Here is an 11,423-nt window from a genome sequence, read left to right as displayed (position 1 = left end):
ACTTTAAAATTGTACAATTTACAAAACCAAAGAACATTTAGGATTGTAATAAGAAAAATAGCCGAGGCAATGGAAAAATAAAAAATAAAAAATTGTCACATCTCAATACGTCAATAATATTGTAAAATGGTAGACTTTAGTGTATTTCTTTTAGTCTTCGGCTTAAGTAGATTCAAAACTAATTTCATTACAATAAACAATCAAAATTAGTGTAGAAACACAATTAACACAATAAATTATTATGAATTCGATTAACCGATAGAATTCATTAAAAACAATATAAAAATATAAAAATATTAAGGAATAAAATGTTTAGATAATATATTATAAAATATTGGGACGTGAGTGTTATTTTTTTTTCCTACAAAAGAATTACAATAAGTGTTTATAAAACTATTACCAAAAGGCCAGGGTACCCCCTAGCTCCGCCATTGCTCTAGAGGGCTAGAGGAGATGTATCTTCAATTATCAAAATATATATTGGGAGTGTACATTTTTTTTTTATCCAAAATAAATCATACAAAGTTAGAAGAGGTCTGTAACGCCCCGATTTTCCAGACAATTGAATATTCAGATAAAAGAGCTCGATCTGAATATTCAACCATCTAATAAATCAAGACGTGAGCATGTTTAACTCACACGAGTCCAAACTAGAACTAAAATATAAAACCCCCTCTAAACACCGCGTTCTAAAAAAAAATTCGACACAATTTCCTCTGGATTTCAAACATTTCATAAATTTACAACCTATCTTAACCTGAAAATCAAATAATATACTTCCATTTAATATATTAAAACCTCCACCGTAAACCCAACTACTAAAAAATATTGATTCGTCGCACCGACTACTTAACCATCTCGACAAATGTCAATTAAATCAAGTAGCTGCAGCGTCCCGAAACCGATCTTTTACCCAATTATCGTCATAACTTCTAATTAATGAAATCATACTAAAGACAATTAACATTATAACTAAATTATTACAAACCACTTAAAGGGAATAAATTTAGAAACAAGAAAGAGCTATAAGAACCGCCTTAGCCAATCAGAGTACACTTCACGTTAAATTTTCTTAGTGAGTACATACGCCTTTTCCTGTCTTCTGGGAGTCTGGTTGTCCCTGTCATTTAACATTTTCTAACACGCAACGTTAGATGGTTAGCTAGTATATAATAATCAAAGTGAATTAAATTTATTTGTAGCTGACAAGATTTACTTAACGGCTTACCTTTCGCATTGCAACGCTTAAAACTTCTTGTTTTTTCTTAGAGAATTCCCCGCGTGCTTAATTAATTAACAAATATCTAAGATACCACTTAAACGATCAACGTTAATAACTATAGTTAGATATTATGTACTACGAGATTAAAATCATGCTTAACACGTAGAATCATATGTTCAAACCAAATTATACAGTAATAACATATATAGAATAACCGATCCTTGTTACCAGGGGTTGGGGTTTTCCTATGGAAGCGGCTGAGCCGGGTGGCTGCCTACGTACCATTTTTAAGGGATCAAGCCAATCATAGTTCTCCTATTGGGGTAAGGATCTAGGGGAATGGACTAAGCCATTCCGATGAGGAAGGCGGTATAGGTTCCTCACTCTTGTTCTAGTCATGTTTCTCTGTTAACAGCTATTCACGGTTCCACCGTAATAATCACTAATTGAACTCGCAATAACTATTTACAGTTCCACCGTCATTATATATTAACAAACATGCCAATAACGTTTTTTTTCTATAAAATCTTTACAAGTGTACCGCTTAATCGAGTTTACTACTAACTCAGAATCAACCCAGCACGTTATTAATATATAATTAATTAACACTCTCATACTAACCACAATACATAATGAATAACATTTAACTCAATTTAACTATACCTAATGAATCACACTAAATCAAGATAAAAACTGTAATTAAAGTATACATGCAATTTAATGTATACATATACAATATTAAAGGTTAGTTACCTGTACGCCTTTTAAACCACCAAAGATTTATTAAGAACTTCCAATTTTCTATTGTTAGCTAGCTTCTTAGCTTACCATATTTGTTGAAATAAAGGACCCACACCTTAGCATTTTCTCTGTTCATCAACTGCCGAGCATACCCAGGATACAGACAGAAAGGTGGTGATTCCCTCCAAACTTCCCCTTACTCCTTCCTCCTCCATAAGCCATGCGTGGCTATCGCAAATCCCTGATAAAGTCTCAGCATCACAAGGTCGTATGGCGTTGAACCTTATTCCATCAGACTTCAATCTTTTCAGTTCCTTAACTATAATCAAAGCTTCTTTTCCCATTTCCTCCATATTGACAAACTAGGACTTGATGATGTACTAGAAAAATGAGGGCCATTAAGTAGAAGTGATTTTAAGGTTGTTGCTCATCGCTGGAGTGAATTTGCAGCTGACCGCAACATTTACAACTCTATTTTGCGCTACCTACTACCCATTTTTCTTTTTCGTCCTTGCCCACATCTTTTAGAGAGAGAGGCGGCGAAACGCCAAAAAGGGAGAGGGAGAGAGAGAGATCGATCCTCAGGTTTTCTCTGGACATCTCCCTTCGTTCCTCTCTCCTCCTTATCCCCCATAAGCCATGGGTGGCTCTAATAAAACAGGACCAAAACATAAAAGGTGGCCCAATAATATAGAGCAAGCCCAATACAATAACCAGGCCCAATATAAAAATAACCATCAATGAAAAGCCCATAATCATCAAAGTCCGCGAATAATATACGTTACCACCCCGCCAATGATAAACGTTAAACCCCGCTATATATTTAGTAACTATATATCTAGTAATTGACCGGTTCCATATTAATGGTAACAACAATAAATTTGTATTAACTTTGGAATTTACCGCGTCAAACACCCATACCAAAAATTGTAATTACTAGAATACTTAAATAAAATAGATACCAACACTCGTCATCCACATCAGTCTACACCAATTATTCTATAGTAGCACTGAACTAACACGTGAAATGACTGGATTGTCCTTAGGTAAAATTCTGGGTCATTTCATCCAACCCTCCTTAGAGAAATTCCGTCGGCGAAATTAAAATATATACAAGCACAAGACCCTATATAATGCAAATACTAGTATTCATGTATTTAAAAGATGCACTAGTACAACACAACTAATTAATGGAATCTCAAAGATCAACCAATATTCACATAAATCCAAGAACAACCAAATACTATAACTAGAAGGTGCCCTTAAAGAGATAGACTCACAATTACAAAACAGCCACACAACAATATTATCAAGCAACTAAGCACTTCCATTACAAAACACTAATCACTTGGCCAAAATCAAATCAAAAGAAATGACAACCAAACACCCAACAAGACAAGAATCAGATAATTTATTCCATTTTACACAATAACAAGGAGAAGTTGCATGGCATTATGCATACAATTTAAACACTCAAGGGAAATAAATAAAATTGAATGTAAGAAATCTCATCACTAGAGTAAAATGCCAAACTCATGAAGTACAGTAACTCGCACATATGTAACTTGCATTTTGTTGCTCTAGACATAAAAATATAACGTATCCAATAACACAACTATATTTCCTTCCAAATAAAAACAAAACGAACACAGTTACTGACAAGTAAAGGTTAGAGTTACTAACCTTGATGTCTGATTTGTTTCATGTCCAATATATAAAGCTTAAGAAAATTCCATTTGATCCCCGAGAACAGTGAAGAATGATAGCGGTCATTAACACATAGTGATGCTCCAATAACGCCAGAGCCCAGAGATCAATCAAGATGCATTAATACTAAGGTCTTCCGTGTAGTAGATAGACGATATGATATAATGTATATATTGAGCTCCAATAATATTGCCAAGAAATGGACCATATATTGCCACCTCACTAGCGCCAAGAAGTTCCAGGTGAAAATAGAGTAGGCTGGAAGCCATGTTAACTCCAAGAACAACATGGTGCAGAGAAAGCTCCAAGAACATCAAGTATAATAAAGACAATAAGAAGAATAACTCCAATTGATTCAATAGAGAAAGATATCCTGGTTATAACACCATGTATAATAGCCATGCCAAGAACTCCTCTAACTTGTACAAAAAGAAGATATCATCGGCGAATCTCGTAAACTTTCAATGAAATAATATATCATTCCTTGCATAATAAAAGAAAAATGAGAGCAAGATAATACACCAAAATGATAGTCATCGTCATATAGTCCAAGAATCCAACTTTCGGGATAGTGAAACAAATAACCAATATATAAAAGAATAAAAGACCCAACCAAAATATCACCGCTGAGAAATCAACTCTATCCAGCCAGACATAAAGACGAAACTCCAACAGATAGAAGCTCGTACAATCTCCAGAAAATATAAGTCCAAACATACACTTGGAGCAAGAAAGCCAACCCTATCATTCAACAGAATTATTGGCCACCCGCCTCATAGAAAATCAATCATCCTCAGAACACCAGAAGATAATGAAATACCAAACTGTCGAAACAATACCTGATACACAACTTGCCACAGGCAACATGCAACATGAAATGCATATACTATATAGCTATAATAACTACCTAATACAATCATCATACCAATATTGTGGCCACTGCATCCTATTAGAGAGGGGAGGATACGACTGGTACTCAGCCCCAGTCCTAAGCAATATCTTGATTCAGTACTTCCCAGTGTGAACCATGCACCGTTATTTTTCTGATTTCATCGGCAAAGAGCTGAAATGTCGTTGTTGTGATCTTACACACAAAACCCAAAACTTTTAGGGCTCAGGTGGGCCCTATAACCACGACCCCTATACGGGCTGTCACCTAACTTATAGTGGTCAACCGTTCGACGACTACAGATTGCTTCGGTACCTGAAGCCAATCCAAGAGTGAATCTATATAACCACTCCTCGCGTCTAAACCTCATCGAGATAGCATGTATCCTCCACCAAACTAAGCACCAGACAGCGTGCCACGTACAAATAGGGTAATCTAGAAAAGTAGAAAAGGAATTCCCGGACTACACCCTGTGATGCATCCCTTTAAAGCTGGCCCATTTACCTCGAAAGGTGTACACCACAGTTGTAACTCCTAGAATGAACTGCAGTCGCCGGCATATGACAACTCATTCTTTATAGGAATTCACAAATCTTTTTCTAAATCACCTCGTGATAAGCATAGTAATATATTATTGTATTTCCGGTTATTCCAAAATAATTACATATATATAGTTTTATGCAAATGGTTCTGTTCACTAACTGTGCCGCAAGTTACTTTACCTGACATGCGTTCATTACAATATCATCTATGACTCCCTCCGTCGGGCTCAGTCATGATGTACTAATCCAACTATGTCCAGATCAAAGAAACTTATGCACCCAACTATATAGATTTTAAGAAAACGGTTTTGTTCATTAACCGTGCCGCAAGTTACTTTACTTGACATGCGTTTATTACAATATCATCTATGACTCCCTCCTATGACTCCCTCTGTCCAGATAAAAAAAACTTACACACACAAATCATACAACCGGAATTTCTCCTTCCGCACACAAAATCCATCTCATTTCTGTCACAAGAAATGGGATAACGAACCCATAAACATGCTCTAAATAATTTAAATTCACCCAACACTAAACCCCATTTTTTGTGAAAATTTGTTTTCACACACAAACCTTTTGTTTTTGAATGAATAAACAATTATAATATGTTGAAGAAATAAATAGGAAAGTGTGGCATACTTTTTGCGTGCTTTCGTTAATTACCTCATACTATGGACGAGCGATATCCAAGATGATTCTAACACAAATATCCAGCTTCCCCGTATCGTTAAGTACTTTAGCAAAAACCTAGCTGATCACGAATCTGAGAACACAAAAAAATATCAAACAAATTTAAACAAATTAATATTAAAAAGAAAACCTTTACTGGTACCCTGCCCAATTCGGATTTAAAGCCATGCTCTAATACCATTTGTAACGCCCTAATTTTCCAGACAATTGAATATTCAGATAAAAGAGCTTGATCTGAATATTCAACCATCTAATAAACCAAGACGTGAGCAGGTTTGACTCACACGAGTCCAAACTAGAACTAAAATATAAAACACCCTCTGAACATCGCGTTCTAAAAAAAAAATCAACAGAATTTCCTCTGTATTTCTAACATTTCATAAATTTACAACCTGTCCTAACCTGAAAATCAAATAATATACTTCCATTTAATATATTAAAACCTCCGCCGTAAACCTAACTACTAAAAGATATTGATTCGTAGCACCGGCTACTTAACCATCTCGACAAATGCCAGTTAAATTAAGTAGCTGCAGCGTCCCGAAACCGATCTTTTACCCAATTATCATCATAACTTCTAATTAATGAATTCATACTAAAGACAATTAACATTATAACTAAATTATTACAAACCACCTATAGGGAATAAATTTAGAAACAAGGAGCTAAAAGAACCGCCTTAGCCAATCAGAGTACGCTTCACGTTAAATTTTCTTAGTGAGCACATACGCCTTTTCCTGTCTTCTGGGAGTCTGGCTGTCCCTGTCATTTAACATTTTTTAACACGCAACGTTAGATAGTTAGCTAGTATATAATAATCAAAGTGAATTAAATTTATTTGTAGCTGACAAGATTTATTTAACGGCTTACCTTTCAGTTACATCGCAACGTTCGGCTTACCGTTTTTCTTATAGAATTCCCCGCGTGCTTAATTAATTAACAAATATCTAAGAAAACACTTAAACGATCAACGTTAATAACTATTGTTAGATATTATGTACTACGAGATTAAGATCATGCTTAACACGTAGAATCATATGTTCAAACCAAATTATACAGTAATAACATATATAGAATAACCGATCCTTGTTACCAGGGGTTGGGGTTTTCCTATGGAAGCGGCTGAGCCGAGTGGCTGCCTACGTACCGTTTTTAAGGGATCAAGCCAATCGTAGTTCTCCTATTGGGGTAAGGATCTAGGGGAATGGATTAAGCCATTCCGATGAGGAAGGCGGTATAGGTTCCTCACTCTTGTTCTAGTCATGTTTCTCTGTTAACAACTATTCACGGTTCCACCGTAATAATCACTAATTGAGCTTGCTATAAATATTTACAGTTCCACCGTCATTATATATTAACAAACATGCCAATAACGTTTTTTTTTCTATAAAATCTTTACAAGTGTACCGCTTAATCGGGTTTATTACTAACTCAGAATCAACCCAGCACGTTATTAATATATAATTAATTAACACTATCATACTAACCACAGTACAGAATGAATAACATTTAACTCAATTTAACTGTACCTAATGAATCACATTAAATCAAGATAAAAACTGTAATTAAAGTATACATGCAATTTAATGTATAAATATACAATATTAAAGGTTAGTTACCTGTACGCTTTTTAAACCACCAAAGATTTATTAAGAACTTCCAATTTTCTATTGTTAGCTAGCTTCCTAGCTTACCATATCTGTTGAAATAAAGGACCCGCACCTTAACATTTTCTCTGTTCATCAACTGCCGAGCATACCCAGGATACAGACAGAAAGGTGGTGATTCCCTCCAAAATTCCCCTTACTGCTTCCTCCTCCATAAGCCATGCGTGGCTATCGCAAATCCCCGACAAAGTCATGGCATCACAAGGTCGTATGGCGTTGAACCTTATTCCATCAGATTTCAATCTTTTCAGTTCCTTAACTATAATCAAAGCTTCTTTTCCCATTTCCTCCATATTGACAAACTAGGACTTGATGAGTTGATGATGTACTAGAAAAATGAGGACCATTAAGTAGAAGTGATTTTAAGGTTGTTGCTCGTCGCTGGAGTGAATTTGCAGCTGACCGCAACATTTACAACTCTATTTTTCGCTACCTACTACCCATTTTTCTTTTTCGTCCTTGCCCACATCTTTTAGAGAGATAGAGACGGCGAAACCCCAAAGAGGGAGAGAGAGAGATCGATCCTCAGGTTTTTCTCTGGACGTCTCCCTTCGTTCCTCTCTCCTCCTTATCCCCCCTAAGCCATGGGTGGTTCTAATAAAACGGGCCCAAAACATAAAAGGTGGCCCAATAATATAGAGCAAGCCCAATACAATAACCAAGCCCAATATAAAAATAACCATCAATGAAAAACCCATAATCATCAAAGTCCGCAAATAATATACGTTACCACCCCGCCAATACTAAATGTTAAACCCCGCTATATATTTAGTAATTATATATCTAGTAATTGACCAGTTCCATATTAATGGTAACAACAATAAATTTGTATTAACTTTGGAATTTACCGCGTCAAACACCCATACCAAAAATTGTAATTACTAGAATACTTAAATAAAACAGATACCAACACTCGTCACCCACATCAGTCTACACCAATTATTCTATAGTAGCACTAAACTAACACGTGAAATGATTGGATTGTCCTTAGGTAAAATTTCAGGTCATTACAAGGTCAATCGTGCCACAAATTGCACCGCAAGCCCCTTCTGAATGGCAAAACCAAATCTCCTAAATACATACTCATACGAACCAGTCGTCATCACGTTGTTGTCCATTACTCCCTGTAATCTTCTAAGAAGTTCTACCGACTCTAATGGCAAAAAACCAAAAGTGTCAAAGGCAAATGCAATAAACCGGTGTTGATTTGACATGCATGCTGCTTCATGTTTCTCCATCTTCATTGCCGCCACACTATTAGCTGAGTTCCATACCTCAAACATTCCATCGCCAAAGCCTACCATGGGAGAGACACTTGTAACATCAACACATACATGCTTACACTCTAACCAGTTATAGATCAAGACATTTGCTAGTCGAAGCGACGATATACCATCAGCTGGGCACATTAGGAAATTTATAGGGGCCACCTTTTTTACTTGCACTCCTGCCCGCCAAATGACATCATGCAAAATATCACGTACATGGTCATGACGATATTTGAAACTAGGAAAATACCTACAATGTGCTGAGTGATCTCCAAAGGCATCTAGTTGTGTCTAAGAATGACGAGAATATTTATTAGATTAGGGAAGTTTTTAAAAAATTGATTATAAACCTACCTTTTCTAGATGCTATATAAAACGTCTACCAAAACACCTTAAGTTCCTGAAAGATTTGTGCACCACTAAGAGGAGAACAAACATCCCTGAGAAACCTTTTTAATTGAACAACTTCTCTCTTTATCTAAACATAATAGAATCATTAAATACAATGACCTTGGTCGTCTTATTGTACAATGCACCTTGGGCGATACTTTCACTACGACTGCTCTGTTAGACCTGGGCGAGTGTTAACTTACTAACTTTTTACCTATATAAACAACTCAGTCTACATGAACTTATACCTACTAAAATGACTTTACAGTTAGCCGATCGTTTTATTAAGTATCCCAAAAGCGTCCTTGAAAGCATTCTTATCAAAGTTTAAGATTTTTACTACCCAGCTGACTTCGTTATTCTCGACACAGAAGTCGCTCATGACTCTGTTCCAATCATCTTAGGGTGTCCATTCTTGAGAACTGCTAATGCCTTAATTAACTGCCAAGATGGTTCGATGTCCATTTCCTTTGGAAACCTTTATGTTAATTAAGGTGAATGTTTTCAGGATGATGCAATAGACACCAAATAAGACCATTGATGAATAAGTTCGCATGATCGAGAGCTTGGCACATGACTATTTCAACAACACATTTCCAACCAACCAGATGCAGCAATACCTGTCCTTTGGCAGTTTTGATTTAGATGTTGACTCCCATGACGAAGAGGTCAACAAGCTTTTGGAGTTTACTCCATCTTCCGATCCTTCTGTGGATTCGTCATCGGTGCTTGATGAGCACCCAAGGGCTTCAGTATTCCTTATGGATTAAACATCCCCTACAGACATCTTGAGGCCCACTCCTCCCATATTAGATGTCATTCCCCAACAGAAGAAGATATGCATTAATTATAAGAGGCTTAACACTGGAACAAGAAGGAATCATTCCCCCTTTCCCTTTATGGATCAGATGATCGATTGAGAGGCCTCCTAGGCACATTTTTTTACTGTTTTCTTGATGGCTATTTAGGAAAGTTTTAGATGATTCGAAATCATATTCCACCCATGCCTAAATTTTTTGGAGATATTCCTGTTCAAGTAGGTATTTTTCAAATCTTGCTTGCACAACTAGAGTTGCATGAAGAAGGGAGCTTTATTGAGAATCTCCCATCTCCTATAGGAGATGACGTTACCCTCCTAATGGACGAGACAAATGACTTTCTAAAAGATGCAGACGAATACCACAATTATGAGGATGCGAACAAGCTAGATAAGGAATTCTACACGTTTCTACGAGCCTATGATGATCCACCCTTTCTAGAATTACCTCAAGCACCACCCGACCACCATTCACCTGAGGTGAACCCTCATGAAATTCAATCATTTTCCGCCACCAATGTTCCCCGCATTCTACCTTTTCAAAAGAACCTTAAGTTTGCACTTGACCTTCTTGTTTCTCCCATACTTCATGACTTTCTTAACCTTCCTGATGAGGCAGTAATACCTAAGGACGAGCCACCTGACCCTTCATTTTCAGGTGTGAGATAGTACAGACCTACACCTTTAATGAGTTTTGTGCCAACTAAGCCAACTTTCTCATCCTTTTCACCCTTTCCTTCTACAACACATCCACCTCCCAAGTGTTTTCTACGTCCATCATTTTTCTCCACATCATCTACTTGGGTTCGTTCCAAGAAGAAGAAGCTACACACTCGGTTAGGCTTTAGGTCAATTAGGTTTTGCTCTCATTCCACTAAGCTACGTCGTAGAGAATCTTGATGCTTGATTCTGTTTGGGGGTGCATACCGTGTTTGTTGTTTATTGAAAAACCCACAACTCTTTCAGTTGTTGATATATAGTAAGATGTATGTTAAATATGTTTTAGATAAAGTCTAGAGTATTTGACTATAAAAGACTCATCTTATTTTTCAGTGTACTCTATTCCATTCATATCTCATGGGAGTGCACCATTAAGGTAACCAGACCTTCCTTTTAGAGTGTGTGGTTGTAATTGTCGGATCTTTAGTCCACGTTTCATGTAAATCACATATTCTTATCTTGCACTTTTTCTCATTGTTTGAGTAGTGTTTCTCTATGGAGTGAGTTTCATTTTTATTTCTTCCTCGTATTTTTGCTTTTCCATAAATCAAAACCATAAAATATTAACATTTTTAAAACATAAATATATATTAGTAAGTGTAGGGAATCTGAATGGATTAATTACAGAAATATGCAACGTACTTAGGTTCTCTTAACACTTGTATCAACATACAATTTTTTTTAACAAACGTATCAATGTACTATGACCAATTTCACAAAAATAGCAACCTGTTAGCATCCATCAGTTAAGTGATGATATGTCCATT

The 11,423-nt window shown here is 36.2% G+C and overlaps 1 long non-coding RNA gene across 1 annotated transcript; it reads right to left on the bottom strand.

The window, feature by feature from the left end:
* Positions 1 to 690: 690 nt before the first annotated feature.
* Positions 691 to 7,509, bottom strand: LOC147514399 (uncharacterized). Its single transcript, XR_015207822.1, has 2 exons — positions 5,768 to 7,509; positions 691 to 4,411 (listed from the first exon to the last, which is right to left on the bottom strand). It is a non-coding gene; the product is annotated as an uncharacterized LOC147514399 (long non-coding RNA).
* Between the last annotated feature and the right edge of the window lie 3,914 nt (positions 7,510 to 11,423).

This window comes from Coptis chinensis, chromosome 2, assembly GCF_015680905.1.
Source record: "Coptis chinensis isolate HL-2020 chromosome 2, ASM1568090v1, whole genome shotgun sequence".
NCBI classification, from domain to species: Eukaryota; Viridiplantae; Streptophyta; class Magnoliopsida; order Ranunculales; family Ranunculaceae; genus Coptis; species Coptis chinensis.
This window is presented reverse-complemented; position numbering and strand designations above follow the sequence as displayed.